General features: G+C 41.4%; 1 pseudogene; it reads left to right on the top strand.

The window, feature by feature from the left end:
• Positions 1 to 7,574: 7,574 nt before the first annotated feature.
• LOC126014377 (ubiquitin-60S ribosomal protein L40-like) lies at positions 7,575 to 13,914 on the top strand (annotated as a pseudogene).
• Positions 13,915 to 16,345: the final 2,431 nt, after the last annotated feature.

Here is a 16,345-nt window from a genome sequence, read left to right as displayed (position 1 = left end):
GGCTCCCTTCCAAATAGAGCAAAATAACATAATAAATGAGAGTCAAGACTTTGGAGGCAGAAGGACTCAGGGTTAAAATTAAAGTTCAATTACCTGATGATTTTATTAAACCTCAGATTTTCTTCTTTTTCTTTAAGTGATGGTAATGCTAGCAATAAATGAACATAAAACCTAAATCACAGAATTAGAAGAGTGGAGAAAAAGATAACTGAAAAAATGCTTAGCTATAAATCTGGCATATAGCCAATGCTTACTAAATAATACAGCTATTAATTTTTCTGTCCTCCACAGGGCACAGCAGTATACTATAGTTAATAAAGAAAATGTATAGTAAAAATAGCTAATGTTGATGAAGTATAGGTTTACTGCAATCTCCAAAAATATTAACTTTGTTTTTGTTTTATTTTATTTGTGGGCCACATTAGGGGCATATCCTTGGCTCTGGATCCCTCCTGGCAGGCTTGGGGGACCATATGGGGTGCCAAAAATTTAATCCAGACTGGTCATATGCAAGCAAGTGCTGTCCTTACTTTCTGTACAATCTTTTTTCCTAAATGAAAATGACTAAAGAAGAAATCATTAACTCCTATGAAAACAATTTTTTGCATTCCCTGAAACTCCAAGTAGCCAACCAAGTATCACAATACTAGAATAATACTTATGCACAGGAAAAGCAAGAATAATCTGCTTCATGCACATCTATATCTGCACTCTATGGGCCCATTTTCTACCAAAGATGCTGCTGCATGTGGAACAGCTTCCTACCCCTCAATGAATGATATTTTTTCACTTTTCAACTTAGTCATAAAATGGGTAATTTGGATATCTTTCTATCAGCAAAAAGGCATACCAGCAAAAGCAAGTACTTTTCCATAAGTACAAGCAAAAAGTTCCAATAGTAACTATCAAAGAGCAGAGGGAATCCAGAGAGCAGAGGAAATCCACAACATTCTGTGGGCAAAACACTTTACATCATATGACCTTTGTCCTCACAATGAGCCTTTAAGTTAAGAACTCAGTCCATTTTATCAATGAAGACACTGAAGTTCGATAAACATTAAACCAAGGTTAGGGAGGTAACTCAAAGTCTATAGGGCAATACTTGTGTGCTTAACGTCCCAAGTTTGATGACCAGTGTCCTGGTGGACCCCTGAACCACTGGGCTAGAGCACCACCCCATCATTGGGGCCTAGCACCGAGCTATGAGGTCTGCCTATCCAGTTCTCCAACAGTAAATGAAGAGTCCCCTGACAACTATTTGGGAAATAAAAGAAAAGGTTAATAAACCCATTAGTTATAGTCACCTATACTTACATACATGATGTGGTTGGATTTGAGAGCAGGTTTTTGTTACTGGGACTTATCCGATTTTTTTTTTCTCTGATAACACACAGATTTTGTCAACTCAACAAATATAATGCAGCTAGAGTGATTTATGGTGAAGGTGAGCATTTGGCAAAAGTGAGCAGTTCTGCTTAGCATTATGGATTCTACTATTATTTACTGCCCTTTCACATCTGAACAAGATACTATGAGGCATCAGGATTTTATCTGTCAGTAAGGTGGAGACATTACTCTCTCCTCTCCTGTCTCTCTCCCATCTCTCTCACCTTTTGTCCCTCTCCTTTTTTGGATGTCTTTTTAAATTTTTAAGTATTTAACATATAAAAGGGTCAACAGAATCTCAGTATACTGCTGAGGAATTATCTCCAAGTTGACAGCCATGCAGCCAGCCATCATAGTGTTGCACAGAATCTCCTAAATATTTTGCTGAATTTCTCCTTTTCAAATATCACCTTTGCCAAGAGCTTCTCAACCATGTCATTATAAATAAATATATATTAGTATATGCTGATAAATATTCCACAAGGCACAGACCAGTAAAAAGAACCTAAATCCAGAAAGAGAGAGAGAGAGAGAAAGAGGAAGAAAAAGAAAGACAGAGAAAGAGAGATTTTGTGGCCTCCTTGGCTTTCTTTCACTCATTAAAGATCAAAAATACTTTAACCCAATTGGCAAAAACCAGCAGCTTCTCTAGATATTGGCAAGTGTTACCCAAGGAAGGAAAAAAAAAAAAAACCCTCACAACTCATTGTGACTACAAACTCCTCTGAACTTTGGGAATTCACTTTCTGCTTTCCTTGACAAGTCTTCCAGATAACCTCCATCCTTAAATGTAATTTTACCAGGTGAAATTATGTATTTATAATGTAATCTATTAAAAGACTTCTAATTTTGGCTTTTCTAAAATAGTCCTTCTAGGTAGGGGGTGACCATATAATTTACAAACCAAAGTGGAGGCACAGGCATCAGGACTGATCCTAGCCTGTCAGTATGATCACCCTAATGCTAGGGAATCTCCTCTGTGAGTAAACATTATCCTCACAGTCAAGCACAATTAGGGTTCCCTTTCCCACTGAATAGTTGTACACCACCAAGTGACAGAAAACAATAAAAGCAGTGCATCCCTCAGTGCAAAGTAACAGAGAGCCAGATTCATATCATAAGGCAAGGGTTTGCAGAGCAGCTAGCTCACTGGTCTTGCAGCTAGCTGGTCTTGGATCTTAAGGAGTTGTATCTTCAAATAATTTGCCCAGAAGATACCTCTTAAGCAACTGGTTTCACCACAGTAGCACAGCAAATGGATGAAAATCAATGCCTTCCAAGATTTGCACAGAAATGTGAAATGGATCACAATCACAATTCCTAGGAAGATGTTTGGAGTCAGTAGTAATTTTTAATCAATGCATCTGCCTTTTTCCCACTTTATGTCATTGGAAAGTAGTTCAGCCATTATCAGTCTGACTTGTTCTGCATTTTGATCTCATAAGTCCTGATATTGACTGTGTTAAAAGTGAGAGCTCAGGCTTTCCTTTCATACATGAGAAATCATATTGATAATCCATTTGCTCAAATAAAATTCTCCATTATCTTGAAATCTAAAGAGAATGAAGAAGCTACTGTCATTGAGTTCACAGTACCACACCGCAGCGACCATTTATTCAACTTCCTCAGAATTCACTTCCCCCTTCTTCAGCAACTACACTCACCTGAAAGTCAAGTCTTCTGGCACTATGGTCCACAAACTTGGCCATGGTCTGTCACAGGATTTTTTCACAGCCACATTAAGGAGCCGATCAGAATTAAGGATGTTTTTTATTCAACAACTAGGAAAGAGTGATTTTTCTCATATTTTCATATTTGAATCTAGGCTGCAATAAACTGGGAATCACTAGAGTCTTCTTGCTATTGAACAAAGAATCTTATAGACATGGATGGAAGGGAAAGGGAAAGATAATAAGAAATAAAACAGATCCTAGACTCATTGTTCCACCATGGTGAAAATGCTTTGAAGCGTAGCTATAGATTTTTCAGTAAATGAACCTGTAGATGTGGTATATGTCATATAGGTAGAGCTATAAATCTTAACTTCATTTAAATTGGAGGTTTGACAATTATAATTATACTTTGCCCAGGGGCTAGTAGCTAGTACTCAATTATGGTGCATGTGCCCTAGAATTCTGTTCCCAGCATCACTGGGTCCTTTTAGCATTGTTATACAGAACCTTGAGAGTACTGTTAGGGTGACTTGGGTATCCCCAGCATGGGGAGGGGACAAGAAAGAGCATTAAAGCTTCTGGCACTTGCAGAGTACCACCAATCCTGTTGGCGGAGTCCCCAGGTCACCCAAGAACCACTGGAGTGTTTCCCGACTACCACCACCAAATACACTTTGTGGCAATAACAATAACAATAACAATAACAATTCAGACTGCAAGCCAGACTGTGTTCACAGTCCCAATAAAAATGCACAAGTGACTCAAAGTTTGATAAAACTACAAAACTCTGGCTAACTTGATGATGCTGAAGTTTTCTGTACTGTTCTATGTTCTAAAAAATGGGCTGCAACCCGCAGACTGGATGACATTCATTTGTAAAACAGCAACCATGAAATTAGGTTAAAATATGATTTCACCAGGAAGAATGAGGTAAGAAATCACAATCAGTGAAACAGATAATTGAGTAAAATAGGAGGTTTGGTCTCTAAATCAAGCATATAGCAACAATAATAAATATACCATCTAACTTTCATTCCTTACTACCCAGGACTACTGGTTTACCAAGAAAAAAAAAAGAAATTAATGGCTACCCCTAAACATAAGTCTTTTGAAATTAAAAAGGATTTATTTTAAAAATGATATAAGAGGTGCATATGGAAGGGAGGAGACAGGGAAGTAATTCTGAGGAGTAGAGAGGGGCATCCTGATTATTCTATGAACCTCAATAAATGGTGTAGGTTAAAAATGGTGCTCTCAGAAGAAGATTTCTGGGGCATATCTAGAAGGAAGGAAGAAGAGCTGAAGAGAAGGAAGAACAGGAAAGAGAGAAAAAGGAAGAGGGGAGAGAGAAACCACTTGCAGTATAAGCCTCAAGCCTTCATTTATGTGTTTAGTGTGTATAAGATAACTAGAGTTCCTGAAATTCTAGACAATTACTGCAGGCTAGATTAGACAGTTGGGGTATTTTTAACTGTTTTTCATGTACCTTATTTGTGTTGTCAGTTAGCCAAAACTTCCCTTTGGTCTCAAAAGCACTGCAGAATCTTGATTAAATCTATAGAATCAAATGGGGAAACAAGGGGTCTCAGGCAGACTAGAAATAGAGGCCAGTGACAGTCAACAGCACAGAGAAAACTAGCTACTTGTGCATTCTATGGGGGTTTTGAGTTTAGTTCCCAGAAACCTTTCTAGATTGTTAGACCTAATCACAGTGGTATGCTACTTAAGAGGACTATTTATTTTTCTGCCACTATGAGATGGACATTTATTAATTTCAAAACAGAATAAATCTTCAGATAATCACTCATTCAGCCAGGCAAAGTAAATTGTGAGATTTCTCCTAATGAACATGAAAATAAAATTTCAATAGAATGGTAGTTTGAAAAAATTGCCTAATTTTCAACTTTCATGCTGTTCAAATGCATTCCACCTGCATTTCTAAATTTAAGAAACTGTGTGTGTTTTTGTTTGTTTGTTTTGTTTTTTGTTTTTTTTTTGTTTTTGTTTTTGTTTTTGGGTCACACCCAGCCACGCTCAAGGGTTACTCCTGGCTCTATGCTCAGAAATCACTCCTGGCAGGCTCAGGGAATCATATGGGATGCCAGGATTAGAACCACTGACCTTCTCCATGCAAGGCCAATGCCTTACCTCCATGTTTGATTAATCCTTGCAGACTTCATAAAGAAGTGATAGGCCTTTCCCATTGGAGAAGTCCTTAAAAGTGCCTGAATTTCTCTAATTTCTTTTTGGAAAAGTAAACACCTTTCTTTTAAATATATGCATGTGTGTATGTGTGTACATGTGCAAATGCATGCTCTAATATAATAAGTCTTAAACTATATACAAAATAAACACAGAATCAATATGCCTATCACCTAGTTTATTACTTTGGAGACTACTTTTTTTGGTTGGTTTGTTTTCCTTTTATTTAAAAACCGTGGTTACAAAGTTGTTTATGAATCCATTTCAATCTTACAATTGTATACCCTTCACCCACTTATTTCACATCACCAATGCCCCCAGATTCTCTCCACTCCACCACCCACCCACCCCCATCTCTGGGCAGGCATTTTACTCCTCTCTTTATTTATTTATTTTATTTGTTTATTTATTTTCTTTATTATCGTCAATAGACATAGCTGACCCGCTTCAGAGGCACCCTAATGCCTTAAGAGTTTGGAATCAGACCCAATGTAAGCCAGGAATTACCAGTGTGGCTTAAAGCAAGTTACTTAACCTTCCTCTAGTCTAGGGCTTATAATTGCAGGCACTACCGGTTCTTAAATCCTTGAATCCCCTGCCGGGATGCTGACCCATAGCCAACTCACCAAAGCATCCTTAACGGTAGGAGCATAGCAGATGAAAGCCTAGCCTTGGAAGGTTAAGTAAGGCTAAGCTCTTTTTTTTCTAGCTCCAGGTTCCATATCATTCAGCTCCAAGGACCCATTTTCCCTTTCTCTTGGCGCACGCGAGGGACTGCACTTAAAATCTTATCTACAAGTTCTGATTTAATGGGAAATTTCTGGGGGATGGGATGGGGATGGGCAAACAGTAGCCAACCTAAAGTGATTAGCCACCCTTTGGGTCAGACCGTTGCTATCAGCAACCGGGAGCCTTTCCCCAAAGGGGCCACCTCCCAGACGCAGTCGTCTGGGGTACCAGCAAGCTGACGAAGTCAGTTAGCAAAGTTCAGAGGAGTTGGCTCTGGTATGTTTACAAGTCCTAGCAGATCGCCGGAATGCTCTAGATAATTATTACCCCACCCAAGGAGCTCCCGGCCCAACCCTCTCACATCTGGAAGGAAGCGGCCACACAAAGGAGAGTGAGGAGTGAAGAGAAAGAGAAAGAGAGAAAGAGAGACCTCCTCCTGCAGCCTGGGGGAAGACTTCACACAAGCTCTTATCTCTTTTGTGAACACCGGAGTAATATCTTTCAGCACACAGTACTCCTGTCTCCAGAAAAGAGGAGTTCATCCTTAGGTTCCAATAGAAAGGCATTTCTCAAATGAAAGTAAAAAGTAAAATATTGCAGAACATAAGAGAAGGATGGAGCCTCGCGCACAGTCTCGTCACAACAAGGGATCATACCTCTTTGCAAAGGGCAGCCCAACCCAGCCCTGAGCATCCTCTGCTAATGCAAGGGAGGGTCCCCCTTCTTTTGCAAGTAGCCCTGGGCTGTCAGAGACGGGATCCATCCATCCATCCGTCTTTCTCCCCACCTCCCACCAAGAGCGCACAAAACCAGTCCCGGGTCCCAAGTGGCGGGTTTGTAAAAACCCACCAGCGCCAGCGCCTCGAAACCCCCAGACTCCCCGTCTTGGCACTACCAAAGCGACCCGAGTACCGGGCCAAGCGCTTTGGGGGGGATGCTTCGGTCCCCCAGCTAGCCTCGGGGCGGGGTTTCCACCCTGCAGGAGCGCGCCCGAGACCCGCGCCCAGGTTGGGGGGGTCTCCAACCTGCGCCCCGCGCGCGCTGCTCCAGCGAGGGTTGCACCTTCATCCAGGTCGCTCCCCAGTCACCCATCTCTCTGCTCGGTCGCCTTTTCGGGGCGCTCTCGGGGACAGTCCCCCGCTACTTTATTGTCTCGGGCGGTTCACCGCGCGGGACCCCGAGGACCCGGCTCCAGGTCAGCGCTGCAACTCCTCTCTTCTCTGCGTCCTCCCTGGGAAACCTCTTGCCCCCATATTTGCACCCCCCTCCCCGTGTCCCCTCGAGTCCCTCATCCCCGCGTCCACCAGCTTCATCCAGCTGTGCACGTGAGCGGCTCTGCACAACCCCCTTGGGTGTCGGGGCAGCCAGCGCCCATGGCCAGTCGAGGTTGCAATTCACCCCCCGCCCCGCTTTGCAGGTCCAAGCTTGCACCCCCATACTCACAGCGGTGGCCTGGGGCGACCTTCGGTCCTGCTGCCTCCTCGCCTCTCCGTCTGCTCCGGCTCCGGTTCCGCTCACTCCCGTCTCCTCCTCCCGCCGCCTCTCCCGGGGGCTGGTGCGGCCGCTGCCAATGAGACTCGGCTGATGCGCGGATCCGGCCCCGTCATTGTATCGGGAGGGGAAAAGGGAGGGGGCGCGCCCTGGGGCCCCCCACTCCTCCCCGAGGCGGGCGGGGCTCCCGGACCCCGACAGAGAAAAGGCGCCGCTGCCCGGGGGTACCCAGCGGCTGGTGTGCCCGGAGGTCACAAGGCCGCTATTCTCTAACCTTTCCCCCTCTCCCAAAAAGCGCTGCTATGGGACCTGGTTTCACCTCCCAGGATTCGGGCATCCCGGGACACCCCCAACTGCCCGTAAAATGAAGAGAAAGAGGCTCTAGTGGCTTTGGAGACGCAATATCCAGCCCGCAGGGTATGACTTAAGGACTTGGTTTGAGATTTTTGCGGAAAACCTGGTAGAAGGGAGGGAAGAAAGAAGGTGGTTAGAACAACAGAAGATAAAGAAGAAAAAAAACGGAGAGGGAAAGAATGGAAGAATGGGAGAGAAAAACAGATATAGGAGAGAGAGAGAGAGAGAGAGAGAGAGAGAGAGAGAGAGAGAGAGAGAGAGAGAGAGAGAGAGAGAGAGAACCATGAGGAACTAGAGTCTAACCCCAGTTTTATCTCCCAAAGCAGACTTGTCCTTGATGAATATTTTGTTCTGTTTTTGTTGTTGTTGTCTTTGTTTTTGTTTTTCAGACCCTCCAGGGACTAAGGGATCTAATAAGTGACAGAGGGAAAAAAAAATAAGAAACCAAAACAAAACAAAACAAAAGAACAAAGAACAAAACCAAAGCAACAGAGGTTGTGTGTAGCTGAGCAAAGAGAGACCCAAACTTGAAGGATATCCTTCAAGTTGAGATTTACCTATTATCTTCAAAAGAGTTAAGTAGAGCTCCCAAAGAGGTAGATTTCACTGCACCCCTTTTCCCCCTCCCTTAGACATTCACCTTGAATTCCATTTCCAAACCCACTTCTCTGTATACTGTGAATGAATTCACGCTGACTTTGTCTTTTTCAAAAATAAGATAATTCTCTTGTGATGAGCCGCACATAAAACTCTGGTGAATATTTAGCTGATTGATCCATCTAATGTCAACATTTGAAAGAGACCACCATTCCTATCAACATGGCTTGGCATTTTCCCTCTTCTTCCTTTTCTACTGTCAGGTTACTGGCCTGGGGAGAAAAAAAATGAGCAGGGGCTGCTCTCTGGCTTGCCTTGACCCTGGGATGTCTGCTAGTGACATGAAACAAGTAACAAGGTATGGCTGAAGTGACAGAAGCTAATGTGGAGCAATATATATTGCAGATGCATGGTATGAAGTCTAAACCAATTCTGGTGTGAAACGAAGTGTTTACTGTCCATTAAATGGATACTTATTAAAGGGGTAGGAGATATTCTAAGGGTTGGAAAATTGTTTTGCCTTTTTCATATGAAAGTCCCAGGCACCATGCACCTTTCAAAGACTACCGGGAAAGATGCCCAGCATAGAACGGAAAGAACACTGCCAGGTATGACCCACCACACCCTTTAAACCAAACACTAAAATAGAACATATTGAATGGATAGAATGGAAGCCTAGGAGAGCAGGTCTAGATTTGTCTTGCACAGTCCCTGGCATACAGCAATGTGGTATTCAGTCATTTGAATTTAAGGGACCCCCTTTTTTTTTATTAGAGGAGAAGACTAAAGTCATAGCACCTAATGAATCTGATCAAGAATGTGAAATTACAAGTGGCTGTTCCTATCTTTAAACTCAGTTTTAATGACTCCCTGGCCATTATACAGTATTATCTATCAAACAGAACCATAAGGATGCCAAGGAAAGTTGCTGTGCAAAGAGAAATGGCATGCCCTGAGCTGAAGGAACTGCTCAAAGGCGCATGCTTTGCGTGTAGAAGATCTGAGTTTTTTTCCCCAGCACTGCAAGGTCAAAGCACTCAGGAGTTACCCTTGAGCACTGATCTAAAAGTAACCCCTGAGTTCTGATGAGTATGGGCCATAAAAGAAAAGAATGGCTTTCTCGGTCCTTAGAAGTACACACAATTTATTTGGGGGTGGGAGAGTCAGTGCATGAAGCAGTCACCAGAAATCACAGCAGAAAGCAATGGGAAGAACAAAATAGAAAAAATGAGGATCAAAGGACTGCACTTCAAAAAAATGTTTGATATAAATTTGTATGTTTGGAGGGAAAACTAGGTGCACATTATAATAGAAGCAATCTAGGAAATATCAGAAAACTTGGTCTGGTTTAGTCAAGTTCAGAAGAATTTTCTTCCTTTATCTTATTATTTTATTTTGTTTATTTTTGGGTCACACCCAGCTGCACTCGGAGATTACTCCTGTCTGTGCTCAGGGGTCATTCCTGTTGGTACTTGGGGGACCATATGTGGCACTAGAAATGGAAAACTTTACCCACTGTATTATCTCTCAAGCCCCAGTAGAAATTTCTTTAAAAATTTCTCACTGGATTTTCTTGGAACAAAAGGACTTTCACTTTAAAATAGGAGCTCAGCAGTTATTCTATCCAGGTTTAGAGATCAGCTTTTCTAATTAGTCATTGTGAAGTTGGCACCGTAATGGCTGGCTTGTGGTAAGGGCTAGATTCATTAACACGTAGACAGCATTTTGAATAAAGCTTGACTTATAAAGTCTTAATAAGTAAAGATCTAGTAGTCCAGAAGATTTTGGGATCAGGATCACATGCCTTAGGACTCGAATTAGGTTTCCATTATTAGATAGTCCAAAAACACTACCAGATTTGCTGTCATTGGTCTAAGCATTGAAACTTCTCCCAAGGTAGCAGAGTATCTTTGGGAGTGGCCCCTAGGCTACCTTAACTCCCCACCCAAAAGATAAATGAATATCTATAAAATATTCCCCAAAAATATATTTAAAATGTAACACAGTAGAGTAAGACTTTTTCTTATCCTAGAGTAGTATTAGCAACTTCACCTCTATATTAAAGAGTGGAATGATGGGACCAGAGATAGTATAGAGGGTATTGTGTTTGCCATGCCCACAGTCCACCCTGATGTGATCCCCTGTGTCCTATATGATACCCCACCCCAGCACCACCAGGAGTAATTTCTTAGTGCCAAGACAGTGAATAACTCTTGAGCATTGTGAGGCATGATCCCAAACCAAAATTAAAAAAGTAAGCAAGTAAATAAATAAATAAATAAATACATAAATAAATATGTGAGTGTTTTGTTTCTGTTCATAATACTTTTTTTTGTTTGTTTGTTTTTGGGCCACATCCGGCAGTGCTCAGGGGTTACTCCTGGCTATCTGCTCAAAAATAGCTCCTGGCAGGCAAGGGGGACCATATGGGATGTCGGGATTCAAACCAACCACATTAGGTGCTGAATCAGCTACTTGCAAGGAAAACGCCATTGTGCGATCTCTCCGGCCCCTCATAAGACTTTTTTAAATATATTTTATTTACATACCTTGATTACATACATATTGTGTTTGGGTTTCAGTCATGTAAAGAACACCACCCATCACCAGTGCAACATTACCATCACCAATGTCCCAAATTTCCCTCCTCCCCACACAAACCCCGCCTGTACTCTAAACAGGCTTTCTATTTCCCTCATACATTCTCATTATTAGAATAGTTCAAAATGTAGTTATTCCTCTAACTAAACTCATCTCTGTTTGTGGTGAGCTTCATTAGGTGAGCTCTAACTTCCAGCTCTTTTCTCTTTTGTGTCTGAAAGTTATTATTGCAAGAATGTCTTTCATTTTTCTTAAAACCCATAGATGAGTGAGACCATTCTGCGTTTCTCTCTCTCTCTGACTTATTTCACTCAGCATAATAGATTCCATGTACAACCATGTATAGGAAAATTTCATGACTTCATCTCTCCTGACAGCTGCATAATATTCCATTGTGTATATGTACCACAGTTTCTTTAGTCATTCATCTGTTGAAGGGCATCTTGGTTGTTTCCAGAGTCTTGCTATGGTAAATAGTGCTGCAATGAATATAGGTGTAAGGAAGGGATTTTTGTATTGTATTTTTGATTTCCTAGGGTATATTCCTAGGAGTGGTATAGCTGGATCATATGGGAGCTTGGTTTCCAGTTTTTGGAGGAATCTCCATATTGCTTTCCATAAAAGTTAAACTAGACGGCATTCCCACCAGCAGTGGATAAGAGTTCCTTTCTCTCCACATCACTGCCAACACTGTTTGTTCTCATTCTTTGTGATGTATGCCAATCTGTGTGGTGTGAGGTGGTACCTCATAGTTGTTTTGATTTGCATCTCCCTGATGATTAGTGATGTGGAACATTTTCTCATGTGTCTTTTGGCCATTTGTATTTCTTCTTTGTCAAAATGTCTGCCCATTTCTTCTCCCCATTTTTTGATGGGATTAGATGTTTTTTTCTTGTAAAGTTCTGTCAGTGCCTTGTATATTTTGGAGATTAGCCCCTTGTCTGATGGGTACTGAGTGAATAGTTTCTCCCACTCAGTGGGTGGCTCTTGTATCCTGGGCCCTATTTCCTTTGAGGTGCAGAAGCTTCTCAGCTTAATATATTCCCATCTGTTAATCTCTGCTTTCACTTGCTTGGAGAGTGCAGTTTCCTCTTTGAAGATGCCTTTAGTCTCAATGTCCTGGAGTGTTTTGCCTATGTGTTGTTCCATATATCTTATGGTTTCGGGTCTGATATCGAGGTCTTTCATCCATTTGGATTTTACATTCATACATGATGTTAGCTAGGGGTCGAAGTTCAATTTTTTGCAAGTGGCTAGCCAGTTCTGCCAACACCACTTGTTGAAGAGGCTTTCTTTGTTCCATTTAGGATTTCTTGCTTTTTTTTTTTATCAAAAATTAGGTGATTGCATGTCTTGGGAACATTCTCTGAGTACTCAAGCCTATTCCACTGATCTGAGGTCCTGTCTTTATTCCAATACCATGCTGTTTTGATAACTATTGCTTTTTAGTAAAGTTTAAAGTTGGGGAAAGTAATTCCTCCCATATTTTTTTTCTTAATGATTGCTTTAGCTATTCTAGGTTTTTTATTGTTCCAAATGAATTTCAAAAGTGCCTGATCCACTTCTTTGAAGAATGTCATGGGTATCTTTAGAGGGATCACATTAAATCTGTACACTGCTTTGGGGAGTATTGCCATTTTGATGATGTTAATCCTGCCAATCCATGAACAGGGTATGTGTTTCCATTTCTGCCTGTACTCTCTTATTTCTTGGAGCAGAGTTTTATAGTTTTCTTTGTATAGGTCCTTCACATTTTTAGTCAAGTTGATTCCAAGATATTTGAGTCTGTGTGGCACTATTGTGAATGGGGTTGTTTTCTTAATGTCCATTTCTTCCTTATTACTATTGGTGTATAGAAAGGCCATTGATTTTTTTGTGTTAATTTTGTAGCCTGCCACCTTGCTATGTGAGTCTATTGTTTCTAGAAGCTTTTTGGTAGAGTCTTTAGGGTTTTCTAAGTAGAGTATCATGTCATCTGCAAACAGCGAGAACTTGACTTCCTCCTTTCCTATCTGGATTCCCTTGATATCTTTTACTTGCCTAATCGCTATAGCAAGTACTGCCAGTGCTATGTTGAATAGGAATGGTGAGAAAGGACAGCCTTGTCTTGTGCCAGAATTTGGAGGGAAGGCTTTTAGTTTTTTTCCATTGAGGACAATATTTGCCTCTGGCTTGTGGTAGATGGCCTTAACTATATTGAGAAAGGTTCCTATCATTCCCATCTTGCTGAGAGTTTTGATCAAGAATGGGTGTTGGACCTTATCAAATGCTTTCTCTGCATCTATTGATATGACCATGTGATTTTTATTTTTCTTGTTGTTGATGTTGTGTATTATGTTGATAGATTTACAGATGTTAAACCATCTTTGCATTTCTGGGATGAAACCTACTTGATCATAGTGGATGATCTTCTTAATGAGGCATTGAATCCTACTTGCCAGGATTTTGTTGAGGATCTTTGCATCTGCACTCCTCAGCGATATTGGTTTGTAATTTTCTTTTTCGTAGCATCTCTGTCTGGTTTAGGTATCAAGGTGATGTTGGCTTTATAAAAGTTATTTGGGGCACTCTCTCCGACTACAACATCCAGAAAGAGTCCACGCTGCACCTGGTGCTGCGCCTTCGGGGCGGCATCATCGAGCCATCCCTCGCCAGCTGGCCCAGAAGTACAACTGCGAGAAGATGATCTGCTGCAAGTGCTACGCCCGCCTGCACCCCCGTGCCCTCAACTGCCGCAAGAAGAAGTGCGGACACACCAACAATCTGCGCCCCAAGAAGAAGATCAAATAAAGGCCCCATGGGCCGCGCCGTGCTGCGCCTCACCGCGCCAGCCCTCTTGGGCGCCCCAAACGGGCCCTGCGGCTTCAATAAAGTTACTCTTTGATTGATTAGAGCAGCAAAAAAAAAAAAAAAAAAAAAAAAGTTATTTGGGAGTGTTCACGTTTTTTTGATTTCATGAAAGAGTCTTGCCAGGATTGGTAGTAGTTCCTCTTGGAAAGTTTGATAGAATTCATTAGTGAATCCATCTGGGCCTGGTCTTTTGTTTTTGGGCAGACATTTGATTACCATTTTAATTTCATCAATAATGAAGGGAGTGTTTAGATATGCTACATCCTCTTCCTTCAACCATGGAAGATTATAAGAGTCCAAGACTTTATCTGTTTCTTCCAGGTTCTCATTTTTAGTGGCATAGAATTTTTCAAAGTAGTTTCTGATTACCCTTTGTATCTCTGCCATATCAGTAATGATCTCTCCTTTTTCATTCCTAATACAAGTTATCAAGTTTCTCTCTGTCTCTTTCTTTGTTAGATTTGCCAGTGGTCTATCAATGTTGTTTATTTTTTTGAAGAACCAACTTCTGCTTTCGTTGATCTTTTGAATTATTTTTTTTTGTGTGTTTCCACTTCGTTAATTTCTGCTCTCAGCTTTGTTATTTCCTTCTGTCTTCCTATTTTTGGGTCCTTTTGTTGAGCACTTTCTAATTCTATGAGCTGCATCATTAAGCTATTCAGGTAAGCCCCTTCTTCCTTCCTGATGTGTGCTTGCAAAGCTATAAATTTTCCTCTCAGTACTGCTTTTGCTATGTCCCATAAGTTCGATAGTTTGTGTCTTTATTATCATTTGTTTCAGGAAAGTTTTGGTTTTCTCTTTTATTTCTTCTCGGACCCACTGTTTATTCAATATGAGGCTGTTTAACTTCCAGGTGTTAAAGTTTCTCTTATGTGTCCCTTTGAAATTTAGTGAAGGTAGCCTGCAAAATTTTTATCCTCTTGATATTATGGAGGTATGTTTTATGTGCCAGCATGTAATCTATCCTGGAGTGCGTCCCATGTACATTAGAGAAAAATGTGTATCCAGGTTTCTGGGGATGGAGTGTCCTATATATATCTACTAGGCTTCTTTCATCCATTTCTCTTCTCAAGTCTAGTATATTCTTGTTGGGTTTCAGTCTGGTTGACCTATCCAGTGTTGACAAAGATGTGTTGAGGTCCCCCACAATTATCATGCTGTTATTGATATTATTTTTCAGATTTGTCTACAATTGTATTAAATATTTTGCTGGCCCCTCATTCGGTGCATATATGTTTAGGAGAGTGATTTCTTCCTGCTTTACGTACCCCTTGATTAATACAAAATTTCCCTCTTTGTCCTTTACAACTTTCCTGAGTATGAAGTTTGCATCATCTGATATTAGTATGGCCACTCCAGCTTTTTTTTTTTTTTCAGGCCACATCCATTTGATGCTCAGGGGTTACTCCTGGCTACATGCTCAGAAATTGCTCCTGGCTTGAGGGGACCATATGGGATGTCGGGGGATCAAACCACGTTCCTTCCTTGGCTAGCACTTGCAAGGCAGACATCTTACCTCTAGCGCCACCTCACCAGCCCCCACTCCAGCTTTTTATGGGTGTTGTTTGCTTGGATAATTTTTCTCCAGCCTTTTATTTTGAGTCTAAGTTTGTTCTGACTATTCAGGTGCATTTCTTGTAGGCAGCAGAAGGTTGGATTAAGTTTTTTGATCCATTTAGCCACTCTGTGTCTCTTAACTGGTACATTTAGTCCATTGACATTGAGAGAAAGAATTATCCTGGGATTTAATGCCATCTTTATATCGAAATTTGGTGTGTCTTTTGGTCAGTCTTGTCTTAAAGTAGGTCTTTCAGTTTTCTCTTATTTTTTGGGGGGTGGCCACACCCGGCAGTGCTCACGGGTTACTCCTGGCTGTCTTCTCAGAAATAGCTCCTGGCAGGCACAGGGGACCATATGGGACACCAGGATTTGAACCAACCACCTTAGGTCCTGGATCGGCTGCTTGCAAGGCAAACATCAATGTGCTATCTCTCCAGGCCCTCAGTTTTTCTCTTAAGACTGGTTTTGAGTCTTTAAAGTTTCTGAGCTGTTATTTGTCTGTGAAACCATGTATTCTTCCTTCAAACCTGAAAGTTAGTTTTGCTGGGTACAGTATTCTAGGCGAAGCATTCATTTCATTGAGTTTTGTCACTATGTCTCACCACTGCTTTCTGGCCTTGAGTGTTTCAAGTGACAGGTCTGCTGTAAATCTCAAGGATGCTCCCTTTTATGTAATTTCCTTTTTTGATCTTGCTGCTTTCAGAATTCTGTCTCTATCTGTGGGATTCATCATTGTGACTAGGATCTATCTTGGGGTATTTTTTCTGGGGTCTCTTTTGGTTGGTACTCTTCAGACATGCCGGATTTGATCACATATATTCTTTAGCTCTGGGAGTTTCTCTTTAATGATGTTCTTGATCATTGATTCTTCCTGGAAATTTTCTTCCTGGGTCTCTAGGACT

This window comes from Suncus etruscus, chromosome 7, assembly GCF_024139225.1.
Source record: "Suncus etruscus isolate mSunEtr1 chromosome 7, mSunEtr1.pri.cur, whole genome shotgun sequence".
NCBI lineage: Eukaryota > Metazoa > Chordata > Mammalia > Eulipotyphla > Soricidae > Suncus > Suncus etruscus.
Note: the sequence above shows the minus strand (reverse complement) of the source record. Positions and strands in the feature narration are given on the sequence as shown.